General features: G+C 48.9%; 1 long non-coding RNA gene across 1 annotated transcript; it reads right to left on the bottom strand.

The window, feature by feature from the left end:
- Window positions 1-858: 858 nt before the first annotated feature.
- On the bottom strand, window positions 859-20,448 carry LOC129478401 (uncharacterized). Its single transcript, XR_008656427.1, has 3 exons — window positions 20,366-20,448; window positions 3,969-4,124; window positions 859-1,181 (listed from the first exon to the last, which is right to left on the bottom strand). It is a non-coding gene; the product is annotated as an uncharacterized lncRNA (long non-coding RNA).
- Window positions 20,449-21,210: the final 762 nt, after the last annotated feature.

The following is a 21,210-nucleotide window of genomic DNA, read 5'->3' as shown; positions in this document are numbered from 1 at the left end:
GATGAAAGAAGCAGAGGGTGGAAGTGGCTGCCTGGGAAACAGCATCATTAGGAGTAAGGAAAGGAGCCCTCACAGGGGGTGGAGGAGGTAAAGTTGGAAACAGGAGGGAAGCCTGGGGAGCGCCAGGTCATGCGGCCTGGAGAGTGACCTTGAGAAAGTGTCACTGCTGTCCAACACCTCAGAAAGACTAAATGAGAAAGACCCAAATGAAGTCATTGTTTCTGGTGACCTGTGGTCCTTGGCAACCTCTAGAATTTTGAAGTGTTTGGGCTGTGGGAGACTGATGGGAATATCGTATTTGGTTCTTTTCAGCAGGTGGTTTTAGAAGCCACTGTGTTACCAGTGTGCTGTTGTGTCCTTGGCTGATAACACCCCTCACCCCTATGCCTACAACTGGGATGTGTCTCTGGGTTCCAGGGAAAAATAAAAAAAGTGAGAAAGAGCCACTTCATAAACTCTGTATGGCATTGGGGTGTGAGGTTGCACAACTGAGAGGCCTCCAAGAGGGTCACCCAGTAAGTGAGGAGAGAAGAAGGGACAGACCCTGATGTTGTTGCCCAGAGCAACATGGCCTCCTCTCCTCCCTGGCTGCACACACTGGACTACACTTCCCAGGCTTCCTTGCAGTTAAATATGGCCATGTGACTGAGTCCTGGCCAATGGGATGTGAGTAGATGCTGTGGCCACTTTAAAATACAGCCTTGTATAGGGAACCTCCCTTGTGCAATTTTAGCTCTTCCTCCATTTGCCAGCAGAACAGAGAGGATTCTGGGGTGTTGGAGAAGGGTGGAGCCACAAGATAGAAGGAGACTGGGTTTATGAATGACTGTGTGGAGCTGACTCCCCACTGGGCAGTGCTGTGAGCACCAGATAAACTTTTATTGCATTCAGCCAAGTGAGATTTAGGTGTTTATCCATACAGCAGCTAGTGTCACCTGAAGGGATACAGAGATTTTTCTCCCTTTTGCTGGCAGCTGCCATGCAGATGTGACACTTGAAGGCTTAAGAGCAGTGCTGACCCTGTAGGGGTGGAAAAGACTGGAGGGGAGGTATCCCGGAGAAGTATTAGCACCACCAGCAGATGGGGTGGTAGCTGATGCCTAGACCTGCACTTGTACTTGAGCATCTGTGGCGCCTTTCCTGGGTATGGCCAGAGATACCACCATCTTCTAGGGATGATCCTGCAGTTACAGTGGGGCAGAAATGCAGGTTATTACTCTGTGCAATCCCTTTGCATTTAGTGTGTAATGTAATAGTGCCTGGCGCATAGTGAATGCCTATTCAGTGATATTTACGGCTCTGAGGCTGGTTGAATGAGGGAACAGGTTACACTGGATGAAGTTCTGCTGAGTTTGTACCTTCTTTTTCCCTGTCTGCCTTTCTCTCTCAGCTGTGGTTCAGGACACACTGTAGAATGATAAAATGGAAGCTGGGTGCAACCTTACAGGTGACCTGATTTCTCTTCCTTGTTGTATGTAGATCAGGAAGTTGACACAAGTGATATTAGTGACTCCAGATCTGGCTTTGGAGTTAGGCCAGGAGATGGCATTGTATCAGTGTCACTGCTAGGGCACAACCCAGGTCTTCTGCCTCTCTAGCCAGAGTTTTCAAAATCAGAAAAGTAACAAAATGATGATTTTTTAAAAATAAAAAAGCCAGGCACGGTGGCTCACACCTGTAATCCCAGCACTTTAGAAGGCAGAGGTAGGCGGATCACGAGGTCAAGAGTTTGAGACCAGCCTGGCCAACATAATGAAACCCCATCTCTACTAAAAAAAAAAAAAAAAAAAAAAAAGTGTGGTGGTGGGCATCTGTAATTTCCAGCTGCTCAGGAGGCTGAGGCAGGAGAATTGCTTGAACCTGGGAGGCAGAGGTTGCAGTGAGCCGAGATCACACCACTGAACTCCAGCCGGGCAACAGAGCGAGACTGTCTCCCACAAAAAAAAAAAAAAAAAAAAAAGAGAGAGATTGGTTATATTCCCAATGCCCAGAGAGATTGCCATTGTTAACATTTTAGTTTATATCCTTCCAGTCTTTTTTTTTCCTTATGTGTGAATGCACACAACACATTACATATCTAGAGTAATGTATATGCAATATTTATACTACATGTAGACTATACAATATATTCTGCATATTCCATATGCATTATAAATATAGAATATACTACCTATAAAATGACAATATTCTGTAGATACATGTATACTACATAAATATATATGCTACATATATACATATTAATAGTATATAATATTAATAGTATACTACATAAATAATATATACTATACTACATAAATAATATATAATGCTACATGTAGAATATGATATATTCTGTGTACACACATAAAATATAAAAGAAAAACAAATTCATGCTGTATATATTGCATTATAACCTGCTTTTTCCACTAAGATCATAAAATTATTTTCCACATTATTAAATACTATTGTATAATGTTTTATATGGCCGTATCATTTAATCCTTGTTGTTGAACAATAAATGTTTCCCTGTTTTTGCTGTTATAAAGAGTTCCAAGGTAAATGTTTGCTATTGCACATTGACTTTTTTTTTTTTTTTTTGCAGGGGGCTAAAGTCCTACATGTGGAATTTTTGGATCCAAAAGTAAGAAAGATACTAACACTGTTGATGTGCATAGACAAAGCAATCTCTGCAAAGGCTGTGCTAATTTAAGCTCCCATCAGTGGTGAAGGAGGTGGCCCAGTTCCTCATACCCTTGGCCAGGACTGGGTAGTGTCATTTTTCCAAGGGCCCCTCTCGTTCCTGAGTGGTACCAGGGGAAGGGAAGCAAGCATTGTTCTGGGCCCTCATGTCTGTGCCTCCCTGGGGTGGGCAAGCATTGGTGGGAGGCCCAGGCTCAGCTGGAGGGCTGGCAGAGGAAGTGGAAAGTAAAGATGGGGAAGATGGTGCTCAGAAGAAGGTGGGCTGGGAAGTCTCCCTGGGCATCTGGCCACCCTACTGGAGTTCTGGCTGTGGAGCCTAGTGATGTGGCCACATGAGCCTTGCTCTGGGCAGATGGGTTGGGCCAACAGAGTGCCAGAGATGGGACTGGGAGACAAGGTGGATGAGCATGGAGAAAGACGGACACCACCAGTTGTTGGCTCCAGGAGCTGTAACAAAAGCAAATATTTGGAGGCTAGGATTGCTTAGCTTTCTCCTTGGAATCAGCAGACTCTCGGATGCTGGGATTAATTTGAAGAAATTTACTAGCAGAGTTTGTGGCAGATAAAACAGTTTGCTTATTTCACACTTGTATGGCCACCTGCTAGGAACTGTTTGTTCAGTTTCGAATTCTTTAATTAAAATCAACATAAAACAGATTGAAAACATCCCAAGAAGGGGATGCTTGATTTGCTGGAGGATATTGCAGAAAGATGGAGCAAAGTGGCTCAAAAAGTGCTTCATCACCAAGCAAGCGGGCGGCAGGGAAGTGCAGCCTGGCTAACTTTGGGATTCAAGTGTGTGAGTGTGTGTGCCAGAGGCTGGCAGGAAGTGCAGAGAACTCACGTGAGTTTTTGTCCCACTTCGGGCATTTTTCATGATGGTGGTGGGCTGAAGTGGAAAAGTGAGAGGTCCTTTTTGCTTCTACCCCTTAGAAAAGGCCACTTCCACTTTCAGTCCTTCACTAAATAGTCATTGAATTCCTCTATGTCAGAAATTGTGAATAACATGCAACCCTTGACCTCAAGAAGCTCAGGATCGGTGAGGGAGACAGGAAAGTGAAATAGCAATTTTAACCCAGTACATGCTGTGTGCTGCAGTAAGGGTTAATGCTGGGTGCCATGGGAGCCCCCAGTGCTGACCTGTGGAAGAGGTGAGGAGCTCAGGTTAGATTTCTAAGAAGACATGACATCTACCTTAACTGAGATCCAATGAGTGGATAGAATTTACTCAGGTTAAAATGATGTATCAGTTAGCTACTGCTACAATATGCTGTGTAACAAACATCTACCATCTCTCAGTGGCAAATAACAATACCATTTATCTGGTTCATGTGTCTATGTGTTGGTTGAGGGTCTGCTGATCTTGGCTGGGCCTCATCAGGCAACTCTGCTCCATGAGCCTCTTATCCTCCTCTGGGACCACCAGCCTAGCCTGGCATGATTCTCTAATGGTGACAGAAAAAGGAGAAGAGAGAAAGCCCAATCACACTTCTTCTAACATTCCACTGGCCAAGGCAAGTCATATGTCTGCACCCAAGGCTGAGGCAGAGGAAACATATTCCATATATTCTACCTCTTTAGTGAGATAACACACGCATACCCAGCTCTTTGGAATGGTGGCCATTAATGCAGCCCATCACACATAGGATGGATGTAGTGGTGGTGGTGGGATGTTATAGGATGAGGGACAGCATAAGAGTATGGAGCTGGGCATGCTGGGCACTGTCTGTAGGAGCATGCATATGAGGAGGGGCTTGCAAGACTCCTGGAAGGGCATGCAGGAGGAAAAGAGAAAGGTCTTATGTGTCAGCATGGTCTTTGGATTTTGTCCCCAGGGCAGTGAGGAAGCACTGGTGGATTTTAAGTGGGGAGTGACATGGTCAGATTTTGCCATAGAGTCATCTCTCTGGCTAGCTTCAGAGTGGAGAACAGAGTGGGTAGGACAGAGGTTCAGGGTTAGAAGACCAGTTAGGAGCCTTTCAGTAACCCAGGCTTCTACTGGACCTGATTTCATGATCAGGAGACTCAGGTTGTGACCTCTTGTTTTTATAAAGCATTTTTCCTGGATGCTTGTTAAACTTTAACTCATGGTATGCCAGCTCATAGCAAAAAGCCCTGCTGCTGTTATAGCAAATGGAATCAGTGGAGATGGTTAAGGAGTAGGAGGCTTGCTGGTCCTAACACATCCCATTCACTTTGGCCTTGACTCAGTAACTGGTCCCCTGAACCTCTCCATCATCTTTTCTCAGGCCCCACAGCTCTTGAGCAGGCAGAAGCTAGAGGCTGGTATCCTGGGTAGAAATTGCTCCGCTTGGCCGGGCGTGGTGGCTGATGCCTATAATCCTAGCACTTTGAGAGGCCGAGGCAGGTGGACCACTTGAGGTCAGGAGACCAGCCTGGCCAGTATGATGAAACCCCATCTCTACTAAAAATACAAAAAACTAGCCAGGCATGGTGGCACACATCTGTAATCCCAGCTACTCGGGAGGCTGAGGCAGGAGAATTGCTTGAACCCAGAAGGCAGAGGTTGTAGTGAGCCGAGATCGTACCACTGCACTCCAGCCTGGGCAACAGAGCGAGACTCCATCTCGAAAAAAAAAAGAAAAGAAAAGGAGAAATTTCTCCCTCCCTTCCCCAAGCCCCACTCCCTTTGGGTCCAAGTGTTGCAGACGGTCTGCGTACACTGCTGGGCACAGCGACTGCCTGTTGGAGATCTTGGGCCCTGGTGCCTGTGGGGAAGGCCAGCCCCGTGGGCTCTGCCCAGTGCCCATTTCCTGACACCTGCTTTTAACGCCTGATTTTGAGCTAGCCACTTTACATTTTGCATCCATCCCTTACTGGCTTGGCATAGTGGGAAAGAGGCTAGTCAAAGACCTGGGTTTGGATGCCACTTCAGCTCCCTGCAGATCCTGGGATCTTGAACAAGTTCACCGGAGCTCTCTGGGCCTCGGTTTCCTCGTTGTTGGTTGATCTCAGCTGGTAAAGTCGCCAAACTCGGCCATGGGTGTGAAAGATCCTGGAGACCCTCTCACTCCTCAATTCCCTGCCCAGACACCCCCACGCATCCTGGAAATGGCACCTGAAACCTACCTTCTCTTCCTGGAGGGCCCAAGGAGACCTCTGCGAAAGCTCCCCTGGCTTTAGACAGCTCCCACGGAAATGAAAGCCTCTCATCCATGTGTTCTTGTATCTCTGAGCCCGCAAGCCCTGGCGCAGAACTGGCAGCTCACAGGTAAATACATGTTGAATATGGAATGTAAACTCTTTCTAGCCTAATCTGGCCTGGCAAATTCGCCCACTCCTTCTCCTTTCTCTTCTGAAGACACTTCCTTCCCATGCCTGGTGCTCAGGACCAGGATTCACTTCACTGCCCAGGTGCTGGGCAGGCCTGTGTTTAGATTTCCCCTTCCACCTAACCTGCAAGGACCTTCGTAAAGCACTGGCCCATGGGGACACAGAGGACTGGTTATGGCTTTGCAGCTGAGGCCCAGGATTCAAGACATCTTGACATCGCTGCTCACTGGTTGTGGCCGGGGGATCTCACCGAAATCCTCTGAGCTCCAGTATATGCATCTAGAAAACAGGGATGCTAATAATTTTATGGCTATTGTTAACTGTCTCTTTTGAGCAGTTCTTGTGTGCTGGGTATGAAAACCATCACCACCACCACCATTATCACAGTGCTGGGGCTGCCAGTTCTTGAGAGTTTGTTATGGTCCTGGCAGAGTTGACTTTATGAAGAATAGTTCATTAACCCACACAAACTCCCCCAAGATCCCCTTTCTTGTTTTGGGGTGCCTACCTGACTGCCTTGGTGGTTGCTGTGAGGAGCAAAGGAAATGACGTGTGTGTGTGTGTGTGTGTGTGTGTGTGTGTGTGTGAAGGTAAAGGGACGGGAAGTGGGGAGATAGGCATGAGGGGTCTGGATGGGCCCTCCTACCTTGTTTTAGGAGAAGCAGCTCAAGTAAGAGAAAACTGTTTGGATTCTGGAGTTGAAGAGAGCAGGGTTTGAATCCCAGCTCTGCCACTTTCTACTGTGAAGTTTTGAGCCAGACACTTAGGCACTTTGAGCCTCAGTTTCCCTATATGCAAAATGGGCTAAGATTCCCCACCTTGAAGATGAATGAGATGAGGACAATTACAAAGCAGTCAGCAGAAGGCAGGAAGCACATCAGATGCACTACACTAAGCCACTTGTAAAGTGGTTAGCAGGTAGCCTAGTTCATAGGACATACTCAGAAATGAAACTCACTTTCTGTACTTTTATTTTGATTTGATCATCATCAAATGGATTTTGAGGATAGGTAAAGAGGATTATGGTCATCTAGAGGAGAAACTGAGGCTCAGCAATGTCAAGTGACTTGCCCAAGGCCACACAGTGAGCAAATTACCAAGTAGATCCTGGCCCCAGGCTTGTCTGACACTGGGTCCTGCTCACCTCCAGCCTTGCTGACTTTCCGGACCCAGCCACCTGCCTCCCTGACATCTTTGTGCCTGCCTCTGCGCCTGAGGCAATGGCTGGCACCCTGTGGTGTCCAGTGGCTAGCCTGGATCCTCTGTCCTTGCCCGGCCCTCTGCACCCCATGCCCCCCATCACCAGCTCCCCAGACTCTGCTCCTCGGCCGAGGGGCACACTGCAGTGAATCAGCCTCCTTTGTGGCGTTGATTAGAGGCCTCCTCCTACAAACATCAAAGCTTCAATTAACATGGGCCGCTTGCAACCCTCTTGCAAAACTCTGATAAGAATAGAATTTTCTCTTGGAAAATGGATTTTTATTTAGTTGTGTGTACTGTTGGTTAAATGACCTACTCTATACACTGGCGCTGAGATTCTGGGGACAATTAGGGGGCTCGTCAGGAGCTGGTTATCTGAAGGAAACAGGCGCTGGGCTGTTTAGCTGTCTAATATCCTGACGGGCGGGGGGTAGAGGCAAATTAAAAAAAAGGCTTCACTCCTTCTGTAGACCTGGGGAGTGGATGGTGGTGTGCTGAGTAGGGGCTTTGTGGGGCAGGAAGGTGGTCCCTGTTCTGGGAGTGTGGCTGGGTTGGCGCGCCCCAGCCTTGTTCTGCTGAGTGTGAGTGTGTGTGTGTGTGTGTGTGTGTGTGTGTGTGACAGTGTGTGTGTGTGTATATATGTAGGGTGTGCAGGAGTCTCAGATGCTGCTCAGAGCATATGCTGGCCTCAAAGAGGACCCGGGGAGCTGGCTGGCTGGGTGTAGAGGGGGCACGATTCAGGAACACAGGAGAGCTGGGCGCACCTGAGCTGGAGGCATGGGAGGCTAAGGCTGGTAGGCCCCTGACTTTTTTCATAATCACTCCTCTTATTAAACTTGGCCTTCTTCAAGAGATGGGATGGGTTAATGTTGAGAAAATGCTGTCTCCTCAATCTCATTGCTTCTAGGGGAGGAAAAGAAGCACTCTTCACCTGTCCAGGATTCCTGAGAGGCCACTAACTTAGGCCCCCATCAGTCTGCAATCTTCTTGGTTCCAAAGACCCTTCCAAAAAGGGAAGCCCTCAATTCCTTCCAACTGTCCTTGAGCTTCCATTCACTGACAGAAAAATTCTTCCTATTGTCTAACCATATTTCCCCAGCTGCACTTTAAGTCTGTCCTGAATGTAGATACATTGGACAGAGTGAGAAACTTAGGGTTAGGGGAGTGGCCTGCTTGGGAGAGGGAGAGTTTGGGGTGGGCGCGAGGGTGGACCACTGGCTGGGGAAGGCAGAGTGCAGAAGAGCTGGTGGGCAAATTGCTCTTCTTCCTCGAGCTGGGGAAATCTGGCGTAGCATGACTGTATTGATTCAATTATTCCCTACAATGTAATACTCTGCATCTGTGTGATAGCAACAAACAGAGTTGAAAGACATACAAAAATAAGTGATCTGAAAGTTAATATGGCTGAATGGGCATCTATGAATTCAAGGAGAGAGGTTTTGTTTTACATTGTAAAATCAATAGCGTGCAGAACAATGTCCTAACTTCCCCTGGGGATCCCAGCAAACCCGCCCGTATTGATTGCCATGCAAATTAATTGAATTCATGAAATCCACATTGCTGGGTAATTGATGCTTCTTATAATTACCTCCAAGTTATGAGCTTTTAGGGGATTGCATTGATTCCTGGGCCGTGGGGAGGGTAAGGGGAAGAGGCAGCTTCCTGGAAGTGCAGCCAGTGGCTGTCCAGGTGGGCAGTGGGCAGGTGGAGGTTGACCAAGGCTTGAATCAGGGTCATTTGCCTAATGGTGGTGGGAGGCAGGGGCGGGTCGGATCCTCATCTCACAGTTTGCTCACCCAGCCCAGGTGAAGCTGGGAGTTTGAGGAGACATGAGCAGGTACCCCTGGACATTTGAAAGGCCCTCTGGTAGGAAGGCTTCCCTGGCATCTGGGGCTCCTTGGGGGTGCCAATACTGTCTTCAGGGAGTAATAATAGCAAACATTTATTCAGCATTTATTATGTGCCAAGCATTGTTCCAAGTACGTTGCAAACTCATTAAATCCTACAAACAACCATGAGGCATGTACTATTGTTCCCTTTGGTTGTTGAAGAAATGAGGCACAGAGAGTTAGGTAAGTTGTCCAAGTGACAGAGCTGGAAACCCTGACCACAGGCTAATCCATGAATGGGCTGCAGGAGCCAACCCCCTCATATCACATGGGCAGTCTGCACTTTGACACGTGTGTTTCTCAGAGGGAGAGTCTAACTTTTATCAGAAAATCACTGATTCAAATATCTGTTATATAAACATTGTTTCTATTAATTCCTTATATTTATACAGTGATGAGTGTTTTAATTCATTCTTGCAGGACATACTGTGTGACCTTGGAAAAATCACCTAACTTAACTGAGCCTCTTCTACAACTGCAAAAGCTGGAGGTTGGGATGGATGTTGTCCAGGTCTCTTTGCAGCTCTGGCATCTACGGGTGATGCAGGGTATTTGCTCATATGGACCTCCCAAGAAGCCCTGAGCCAAGGAAGATGCTGGGCAAATGAGGAACCATAGACACATTGGGGCTAGGTCTCTTAGGGGGAAGCGTAGGCAGCAGGTTAGTGGCAGGGACATGAGGACAGGTGAAGCCGGTCTCCAAGCCAGGTGTACCTCAGGCTTCTGTTTCTTGTCTTCCTAGAGACCCTCCCATGGGAGTCAGCCAAACCCATGGAGGAGTCTGGTGCTGGGTCCTGGAGCCTGCACTGCCATCCCTCTACCTTGGAGCCACAGGGCAGCACAGCTGGGAAGAGCTCCCTTCTCTCTATTGCTGCTGCGTGGGAAAGTTGTCTCCCCTTCCTGGGCTCAGTGCTTTTACTTGCAGAATGAGTTGACTTTGGGAGCTGTGGCTGGAGCCAGGGGCCAGGGGCCAGGGATGCTCTTGGCCACCGGGTGGGCAGGCTGGGTTGGAACCCAGAGGGAGGCAAAGGCTCCTGACAGGTAGTGTCTCCAGGAAAGTACTTGTGTAATGCCAGCCCTCTTCTTCCCTGGGCTTGGCAGAAGGTGAGGGCTGGCCATTCATGTCACCCTTCCCTCTTCCCAGGCTCAGCTTTGGAGCAGTTGAGGCTGAGCTCCGGAAAGACCTGTTTCCTGATTGGTGGAGTCTGGCCTGGTGGAGCTGAAGCACCATGAATTACCATCCACACTAGGGACCTGGCCTGGTTCCATGTCCCTGCCAGGGCAGCCTGGGCTGGCCAGGTGGCACTCACAGCAGGGAGACTGGGGCTTAGAGTTCAAGGTGGAGGCTGGAGCACAGGGTAGGAAGCTTGGTTCTGCCTGTGGCTGGAGCTTCTACCTGGCTCTTGAGGACTTGGTGCAGGGTGGATGTGGCCATGAACCCCTCATTGGGCCCTAGGCAGTGGTTCTGGCTCTCCATCTCCTGGAAGCTTTGGGACTAGAAAGTACTGATTCCCTACAGGGCAGGTACCTCTGCAGAGGGTAAGTTGTGTGGCATGCTCAGAGGTTTCTGGTACTGCTACAGCCTCCTTGCCAACCCCAGCCCATGGTGTGGAGGCTCCAGGCTCTGCTAGGGTGTCCTTCCTGGCAACAGTCATAGTCTTGAGAGGGAGGACCTGGGAGGCTTCCCTGACTCATCCAGGCCAACAGGTGGCCGGCTAATAGGCAGAACTCTCCTGCCTTGATCTCTGTGTCCAGACTAGGGGTTCCTGAATGACCTTGATGCTGAACTTCTGGACCCAATGACTCTTGAGAGATGGTAGGGATCTTACAAGATTATCTAATCTAACCTCCTCACCAAAATGAGGTTCAAAGAGGTCATTTGGCTTGTCCAAGTTCACATGGTCAGTAGGTATCAGAGCTGAATCTTCAGTCCAAGCCTTCTGACTTAAGTGTGGGAGTCTTTCCATGACATCAAAATAATCTCCCAGCCACTAGCAAGCCATCTCTCTGGGCATCTCTGCTGTGGGGTGTTGGTGTTGGTGGAGGGAGGGTCCTCTCTATCCTCCTCCTAGAGAATCCTAAGACTTCACAGGGGTCAGGACATGGTAGAAGGCTCCTGCCTTGCTGGCTGTGTCTTTGCCCCTGGCTGCTGGACCCCCAGAACCCTGAAGGACACAGGCTTCTAGATCTTGCTAGGACGCCTCTCTCCCTCTCTTCTGGAGAGAATAGCCCATTCTCCCTCTGCACACCCTAGGGCAGAGACGGTGTTATGGCAGCCTTAATAGGGGAAGTTGATGAATGCATCAGAAATGTCTGTAATTAAGATTGAAAACTAACTGTGGGATGGTTGATGTTCCTCTCTCTCTCCTCTGTCCCTGCAGGAGAGGAATTCTCTCTGTATATACTGAGCCCCAAGGAAGGAATAGGGTGAGGTCTGGCATGGGGCCTGGAGTGAAGGAGAGCTGAAATCTTCCTTCCTTCCTTCCTTCCTTCCTTCCTTCCTTCTTTCCTTCCTTCCTTCTTTCCTTCCTTCCCTCCCTCCCTCCCTCCCTCCCTCCCTCCCTCCTTCCTTCCTTCCTTCCTTCCTTCCCTCCCTCCCTCCTTCCTTCCCTCCTTCCCTCCTTCCCTCCTTCCTTCCCTCCTTCCCTCCTTCCTTCCCTCCTTAACTCACTCACCCACCCATCCACCTACTCACCCATCTGTTCACCCATCCATCTATGCACATCCACTTATTTACTCACACATCCATCCACACACACAGGCACCCACTTATCTACTCATCTATCCATCTACTAATCCGTCCATCCATCCATCCATCCCATAGGTTCTTCGCCTACATGCAGCGGGCACTGATGTGGGAGGTGTACTAGTGGGTACAGAGGTGAACACTGGACAGAATGATGCAGCAAGTGATCAGGGAGGAAGACAGACACTTGCCTTATGTCAGAATTTCCTGGGGTTTCCAACAGTTAATTATTCAAGGAGAAGGCCTCAGAAAGAGCATAGACTTCTTCTATAAAAGACGTCAGGATCCTCATGTTGTTTACATTTTGTGCTACAAGAGCATATTTAGTGTTGCAGGCCCTGGTGAAATTTTCATTGCCATAGTTACCCTAAGCATTTGAGGAGAGCCTACTAGGCCCATTCCCCTGAGACTTCATTTAACCCAACCCAACCCAACAACCAAATGGATCCAGTACAGTTGCTAGCCCTGTTTCACAGATGAGGAGACTGAGGCTTAGGTAAGCAAAGCAAACATGCCTCAGTTAGCAACCAGGGTTGTCATGAGAATGGAATGAGGTCAATGCCAAGTTTTAGTCTGCAAACAAGTTGGAAGATTGACATGAATCAGAAATAACCAGTGTGCTTTTAGAAATATTTCCTCTTAAGCTTTGGTACAAATTGATTCTGCCCTTAGGGATGTGGGCCACGTGGGAGTCAGAAGGCAAAGAAAAACAGACCCACAGCTAAACCTGTTCTCTTGGCTCCAAGAGCTGGGTGGTACCAAAGCTTAAGGAGCTCTGACTTTGTGTAATGCTGCATATTTATTTCATCATCTGATTTTCGTGTAATGAGGCTCTGCCACACTGTGAGAGTATTACCCCACAAAGCAGGGTTTATTGTCACCATTTCACAGATGAGAAACTGAGGCAAAGAGAGTCAGGGTCACTTGTGTAGGATAACCCAGATAATAAGTGGAAGACAGGAGTCTGAGACCAGGTGAGGTAAATGCCTCCTTGTGCTTACTTCTACCCTGACCTGCCCGCTGCCCTAGGTGAGCCACATAGCTGTATCTATGGGGGTAGAGCCAGGAACAAAGATGACCAATTCCATCTCACTGCCTTTCCTGGAAATACTGAACAACCCTGAACCTGCCCATGCCTTACACAGCCAGGCCTGCTCTGAGTGTCATTCGGAGCTCCCGCTATGGCAGGACCTGTTGATTCCCTGCCTGGGTCCCTACATCTCATCTCCTCACCCCACTCACTGCCATGGGCACTGACTGGGCCACCGCTGTGGGTTTGATGCCCTGTTGGGGGTTGTGGCTCCAGACCTAGTCATAGGCCCCCGTATTAGCTATCCACTGTAACAAATGATCCCAGAACTCAGCAGTTTAAGACAACAATAAACATGGATGATCTCATCCGGTTTCTGTGGATCAGGAACTTGAGAGTGGCTTAGCTAGATGTTTTTGGCATGAAGTCTTTTGTGAAGTTGCAGTCAACATGTTGGCTGGGGCTCCCATCTCATCTGAAGGCTTGACTGTGGCTGTGGGATCCACTTCCAAGATGATTGACTTGCATGGCTCACAAGGCCTCCTGGCTACTGACAGGAAGCCACTGTTCCTTGCCCTGTGGACCTCTCCATAGGACTGCTTGAGTGTCTCCAGGGCATGGCTTTCCCTAGAATGAGTGATCGGAGAGAGCGAGACAGAGCCCAAGAAGAAAGGAGCAATGTCTTTTATGGCCTAGTTTCAGAAGTCACTCTGTAACTTCTAACACATTCTTTTTAATAGAAGTGAGTCACTAAGTCTGGCCACATTCACGTGGAGGGGAATTCGGGTTTGTTGTTTTTTTTTTTTTTTTTTTTTTTTTTTTTTTTTTTTTACAGGAATGCTAAAGAAAATTGTGGACACATTTTAAAACCAGCATACTCTCAACTGTTCTTTTTGGCTGGTAATGGTAAGCTACCCAGCTCTTAACCAGACACCAATCAGAGCTCCACCAAAGGCTCTTTGGGGATAGTTCCTCCTGACTGTGGATCACAGCTGCTTCTGATCGTGGGAGGCGAGGGTGTCTTCAAACCCCCCTTCCAGTCCATTTCTAGCCACTGCCTTTTATTCTAGCTCACTGTTTTCTGTTTATTCTTTATAACAATGATAGCTACCCTTAATTGAGTAGCTGCCATGTGCCAGGCACTATACAGATATTATCCATAATCCTTAAATTCTGCAAGGTGGGGAAAGGCAGGTTCAGAAAAGAGGTGACTTGTCCTGGGCCACACACTAGTCCTGGCAGACCCAGGGTCACCCTGGGCTTCCCTGGCCTGCCTGCTGTGGGCTCCTGCTGCCCCCTACCTGATGAGCGTTTCTCTTGTCTCAGCCCTGCCCTGTCTTCAGGACCTGGCTCAGGCATGGCCCGTTGGGGAGGCTCCCTCTCATGGGCCCCTGGCTGGCAGTGAGTGATCCGGGAGTCCCTCCATGTCACCATCTTCTCGTTGTTTGTGTAAACACCTCGTTTCCCCCACTAACCCATGAGTGTCTTCAGGGTACATGTTTGTCAATGGTCCCCATGTCCCCTAGAGTGCCTAGCAAAGCACCTGGCACATAGCAGGACTCAGGATTTGGGACACAAGTGATTGGAATGGTCCCGCTGGCTTGACAGCTGAGATTCATCGCCTTTAGCAGGTCTCAGGGAAGGGGTCAGAAACCCAGGCTCCCCGCACCAGTCTGCCGTGACTGTTTCCTACCTGTGCCCCACTGTCCAGAGCCAATGGCCCGGCCCCGCTCACTTCAACACAGCCATGTGGGTCAGCTACTCCTGGCTGCATTGCTGCTGCCCGCCCCGCCTCACCCTCCTTTCTCTTATCATAGCTCCCAACTCCCTGCTCGCTCTTCCCTAAATTGATTCTCAGTAAAATCCCTCTTTATTCTGACTTCTCAGGCCTCTTTAGGTTTGTTCCTGGAATCTTTTGTCCCTCTCCCTCCCCCAGCTCATCTGGGTCACTCTCCTTGGCCTCTGTCCCTACCTGCCCCTCCCCAGATGGTGGGACCTGTTGCCGCTCTCCTGCCTGTGTCCCCACCCCCTGCCATGCCCCTCCCTGTGCCCATCTCCCCCTGCCCATCTCCTTGGCTCTCGTCTCCAAGGTTACCTAGCGACTTTGCCTATCTCTGCTCCCTCTTCTCGCCTCCCATTTCTGAGCGGTTCTTCCAGGGAGGGTCGGGGACGGCGGGGGGCCTGGGGGTGGGCAGCGGGGAAAGATAGTCTTCCGCCTTCCCCCTTTTCCCTGGCCCTGTAACTGCTGGTCCATCATTTATCCCTCTCTCCTCCCCTCCCTGCTTTGTAACCTTCTCTCTGGGTTTTTCTGCTTGTCTCTCTTTCTCCTCTTGTCTCTTTTTCCCTATCTTTCTTTTTCTCTGTCTCTCTCAGTTTCTACCTCTGTTTCTGAGTCTCACTCTGACATGCTCGCTGTCATTCTGTCTTTGCCCTCTTCCTGTCTGAATTCTTGTTTCACACTCAGAATAAAGAATTATCCCAGCTCCAATTCCCTGAGCGGACCCTCATCAACATCCCATCCTGGTCTCTTTAGGTGTTGGTGCCGAAGGGTTTTGCAGGAGGACGTTGAAAGTCTGAAGCCCAGTGCAGGGCTGAGTTCTATTTAGGGCCGGTCATGAAGTGCTTTGGGAAGGGGAGAGGTACACAAGCATGTGTACCCCACTTTCCAAATATATGCCAGACCAAAGGCAGACTGGAACCCCACCTACCTTCTGTGTGGCCAGGCACACCTGCACAGGCAGAGGCTGAGGCTGAGAGACACCCCCAGGTGTCAGGGAGAATGCTGTCGGTCCACCGAAGGCTCCTACGGGCTGCCTGTGCTTGCAGTCTACAGGAGGACCTATTTCCATCACACCAGACAATGCTCACAAAGATCCCAGCCCGGAGCCTGGCATACAGCAGGTGCTCAGTAATTGCGTGTCTCCTTTCTGATTGGGGTCAGAGGGAGGTGCACAGGGCTTCTGGCCTCCTTGTCAGACATGATGCACCATTCTGGGATAAATCTTTTTTTCCAAGAACCTTTTGAGGGAATTTTCCAGAAAAATTAAGAGAAGAATTTTTTTTCCTTTCAGAAATGTTCATTCCCCCCTGCTGAAATTTTCCATTTTTCTGACTTTCATATCTGTACCTAAACATAGTAAATGGCTTCCATATTTTAACATGATCATTACATCTTAATGCATCTTTATGTTCCTAAAGTAATAGTGATCTTATAAAAGACCCTAGAAACAAGACTCTGCATAAATTTGGACCCCCTCACATTTTCCCTTGGCCTCAGTGTTTCTGCCCCTCCCCCCTACTCCCCCTGCTTTATGTCTCTAGAGCCCTAGGAGATGAGGCTGACATGACAGGTACTAGAGTCTCCTAAATACGGGAGTAAGAAGGGGGTTCTCAGCTCAGACCCAGCCCAGTCAGGCCCCATCTGTCCACCCAGGATGGTCAGGTCCAACCAGGTCCAGCCAGACCTTGTCAGATCCAGTTAGGCTGATGGAGGCTTCAGCTCTTAGTGTCTTTCCTGGCCCTGTAGAGGGATTCTTTTTGGCTTCTTCCCAAATTCTCAGGACAAGGTAAGGAATCAGGGTCGGGGATGGGTTCCTAGCTCAGGTGCCTACAGGCATAGAAGGACAATCTGTACTACTCTGCCATTCTCTCCCCTACAAATATTTGGGAACACATCTTTACAGTGTGCCAGGTCTAGCCCATCCTCCAGCCTCTAGGAATGCTTCTCATCTTCTCTGTTGATCTGTTACAAGTGCCTTTTCAAAAATGGATGTATAACTCACCTCTTCCTGGAAGCCTTCCCTGATTAACTCCATGCATCCATTCAACATGCATTTATGGAGTGTCTGCCACATGCCCTGGACTATAATGGACACAGGGAATACCTTAGTGAACAAGATGGGTGAAGTTCCTGCCCCTATGAAGCTTGCATGGGAGAGACAGGGAGTAAACAGAAAAACAGCTACCATGGGTGACAAATAGGGGATCTTACCCTAGCTAGAGGGTCAGGGAAAGGCCCAGCTCACTCTCAAAGGAGAAAGACCCTGTCTTGAGAGGGAAGTTCTAGTCCATCTTGGCCACAAACTAGTGGTGTGACCTTGGGCAAGTCACCTGTCTCTCAGCTTATTTTCCTCAGCTGTGAAAGAAAGGGTCCCTTTCTGCTCTAGAATTATGTGTTTACTTAAAAGCAAATTTACTTTCAGACAAGTTTATGAACAAATTATTTCTTGAGACTTGGGCATTGTAGAAAAATGTGAAATTCCAATTAAGCATAAAGAAAAAATAATAGAATAATCACAATGAAACAGTCAACCTAACAAAATCATTCCCATCACCCACAATTCCACCTCTCAGAGACAACTGCTCCTGGCATCTTGGGAATCTCAGCTCACGCGGAAGCAGGTAGCAAACTGTCTGCTGAGGTCCCTGGAGTGTGCCGTCTCCCGCTCACCCACATCCTTTGTCTCTGCTCTGCCTCCTTGCACACACCGCGGGATGGAGTGGGGGACCCCAGCCAGACTTGGGCCCCTTGGGGCCATGGCCCACGGTTTCTTTCCAAAGGCAGAAGGCGCCTCTGTGGCTGCAGGGCTGCTCTGACATCTTGGGCCACATTTGATGGAGAGTCCGCCCTGCCAGAGCTTGCTGGATAGACCCTCTCCAGGCTCAGCGACGCTGTAGCACCGGAGAATGGGCAGCTGGAGCACCTGGGGCCCTGTCCACCCAACCGGGCAGGTGGGGATGCAGTGCAGCGTGTGGCCAAAAGATGGCAGCACTGCACTACCTCAGGCCCGTGCTGCAGCGGGCAGCAGGAGGGTTCCGCCAGGCAGGTGTATGTGCCAGGGTCTGGTCACGGGGCTGGCCCTTTGTCCTCCAAGGCTCTGAGTGGGAACCACCAATTTGGCTGGGCCTCCTGGAAGTCGGTGCTTGAGTGGCCTTACCCAGAGCAACAGGCAGATCGCTGCATTCCAGAGGCCTGGGGCCCTGGCCCCCACCTACCACTGAATTGTTCCCTAAGCCTCTAGTGTCATTTGCTGTTTCAGTGTGGAACGATCTGGGAGTGGGAGATGAAGACCCTGCCTCATCTTGGGCCAGCCCCTCCTGCTTCTCCTCCAGCAGATCTTCTTTTGTGATACCCGAATGGGCTGGAAGGGGAGGGAGTGAGAGGGAGAAGGGGCAAGGACTGCCGAGATCTCAGGCTGCAGTCTCACTTGCTGGGCCTCCAAGCCAAGTTCTACCACTTGCTTGCTGGGCTACCTCGAGCAAGTGACTTAACATCTCTGAGTTATTTCTAAAAGGGGGTACAATGAAAAAATATTAGGCTTTTTTATTATTAGCTATTTTATTGACAGCTCTAAAAGACCTAACCTCTCCTAGTTAGTATATTAGGTGGATCCAGAAGCATTTCTCAGTGGTCTTATTTTCTAATAGTCCCTGTGCTTGTCCTGTGTCCTCCTGTTAGGACCCCCACTCTCTGCCCATCTCCATTTCATAATAACTCAGTAATACCCACCATTTATCAGGCATGGACACCATGCTTGGCACAATGCTTGCCTTCCAAGGAACCCTTTGAGGTACCACCTTTTACAGGTGGGGAGCTGGGGCTTGGAAAGATGGAGTATCTTACTCAAGGCCACACAGTAGAGCTAGGATCCAACCAGCTGTCCCAGTCCTGGATTCTCTTCCTTCAGACCCCTTGGCCCCTACTCTGCCAAGCCGGGCTGTTTTTTCCTGTTTGGACACCAGTCAGGGCCCTCAGTCCCCTTCTCTGGGGTTCTGATCCTGCTATAAACCTTGGGTGCCGTTGGTGTAGCCGCTAAGCTCCTGAGTGTGTGGGGGCAGAGGTGGGTCGGAGCCTAGGCTGCCCTTCGGTGTGTGTCCTCCGTGTGGGGCAGGAGGGGGATGGAATAACTCACAGGAAGCTGGTGCCCAGTCCTGCCTGGTGCTCTCCCACCCCGCAGCTAGTGCTGACTTGTTAGGCCGAGGAGCTGATACCCTAACAGCGCCTGTCAGACTCCAATGAGTTGATGATGTGGAAACTGGTTATTAAGTGTAATAACAGTGGTTTGGTTTTTCCACGGTTCTGCCTGTAAGTGCCTAAGTGACAGCTGGCTTGTGCCACGGTGCTGCATGCTAAGTGGCCTGAGGATGGGGCACAGGAGAGGGTGTGAGGGGCTCTTCTAAGGTTTTGGTTGGAGGGAGGCCAGGAGGTGCTGTTGCCTGTGCCTCTTCTGTGGGTGAGGCCTTTCAGCGCATGTGGGACAATGGGCCCTGGCTTCTTGGCCTAGGTCTGGGCTGGATGGAATGTGTGGATTCAGGACAGCAAACTAGGTGGTGATGTGTCCCCAAACCTAACGGGTCCTCATATACACAATACCCCTCACTGACCTTGTCCCTGGATCAACAGTTTAAGAACCGGATTGGAAATCTGGAAACTTGGAGTTGAAGCTTTGCCCATCATTGCTTGTTACCTTAGGAACATGGCTTAACTCTTCCAGTTGCCCAGTCTTCACAATGAAGGGTTTGAACAGGATTAATTTATTCATTTAACTACAAGTGTCAAACCAATGAACAATGGATAGAAACTTTCTGTTAGATGAATGGATAAAGAACACATAGTAAATACATACAGTGGAATATTATTTAGCCCTGAAAAAGAGGGAAATCCTGTCGTTTGCAACACCACAATGAACCTGGAGGACATTATGCTAAGTGAAATAAGCCAGTCACATGTATATGACATATCAGAAATTGATTCCATGTGTATGATGTATCAGAAATTGATTCCACGTGTATGACATATCAGAAATTGTCAAACTAATATCAGGAGAGAAAACAGTTGGCTGCACCAACAGCACCCAGGGCTTGGAGCAAATTGTCAGGGCCTAGGGGAAGAGGCAAATGGGGAATTGTTATTCCACACGTATAGCGTTTCGGTTCTGCGGGGTGAATAAGTTCTAGAGCTCTGCTGTACAACATAGTGCTTATAATTAAGAATCTGGTATTGTGTACTTCAAGATTCCTTAAGATCTCATGTTAAGTGTTTTTACCACAAAAAAAACCCCCCAAAGAAATATGAGAAACTTTGGGAAGTGTTGGATATGCCTATTACCTTGATTGTGGTGATGGTATCATGGGTGTTTGCGTATGTCCAACTTCACCAAATTGTACACATTAACTAGGTACAGTTATTTGTATATCAACTATACCTCAACAAAGCTGTTAAAGGAAACTTGCTCTTAGACATATTTTGTTTGGCCTATACAGTGTTTTAAATTTAAGCGCCCACATTTAATATTCTAGAATTTCTGATAGAGATCCACACTTCTGACCTTGTTTCAAAACTGTAAGAATTGGTAACACTGGGCCTGCATGTCCACATGGCAACAACTGGCTGCAATCTTTCTCCCCTCACACAGGGTTTACACTCTCCTAGCTTGCCACAGTCCCCACCACTCCCTATTGTATCCCCCACACAGGGGCTGAGTGCCAGTGGCTGTTGGCTTATTGCACCTGATACTCCTCACTCACCTGCATTCAGTGCCTGGCCCTGCATCGGATAGTCACTGAGGGCCCATTTGTGCATGGCATCATGCTCTTTACATCAGAAATTATGATGATAAAGAGCTTAGAAGAGGGCAGTGGGACCTGGGTATAATGAGATCATAGACATCTCCAACATCATTTTCAGCTGAGAATTCTAGAATTCTGTAATACAAGAAGTCTCTGCCCCTCTCTCCCTAAACTGTAAAAATGAACATTTTCACTCAGGGTGATCTCCATCTCCATGCTCAGGTTGGGAAGGGAGACTGTTCCCTTCCCACTGTCCGCATGCCTCATCCTGACCCTACAAATAATTTAGCCCCCTGGATGTGTGTGTGTGGGGAGCTCTCATAAGCTAGCCATGTACTTACTTTCTCTCTCTCTCTCTCTCTCTCCCCCCCCCTCCTCTCTCTCTCTCTGTCCTCTCTCCTCTCTCTTCTCTCTCTCTCTCTGCAACATGGGAATAAATACTGTCATTCCTGTATAAGAAAATGTGTTCGGGAAATGGGAAAGTACTATACAAATGAACAATTGTTATTAATTTTATACATATAAACGGCAGAAGATATTTTCTCCTCCTTTGTATCAAGGGGATGGCAGAAGAATAAAGTGAAGTGATAGGCATGTCACTGCCTTGGAAGGGAAATTGTTCCAGTCCACAAGGGATTCTTGTATTGTGATTATTAATATAGTTCACCAAATGGTCTTGGCTGGAAGCCTGAAAGTGTAGCAGCTGCAGGGACTCGAAGCTCTCCACCACTGTGGCTCCTGCCTGCCTTCTCAAGACTGGTTTTCCCCTTCTCTAGGCTGGCGTTCCTCTGTCTCCCAGAACC

The sequence above is a fragment of the Symphalangus syndactylus genome, chromosome 3 (assembly GCF_028878055.3).
Source record: "Symphalangus syndactylus isolate Jambi chromosome 3, NHGRI_mSymSyn1-v2.1_pri, whole genome shotgun sequence".
Taxonomy (NCBI): Eukaryota; Metazoa; Chordata; class Mammalia; order Primates; family Hylobatidae; genus Symphalangus; species Symphalangus syndactylus.
Note: the sequence above shows the minus strand (reverse complement) of the source record. Positions and strands in the feature narration are given on the sequence as shown.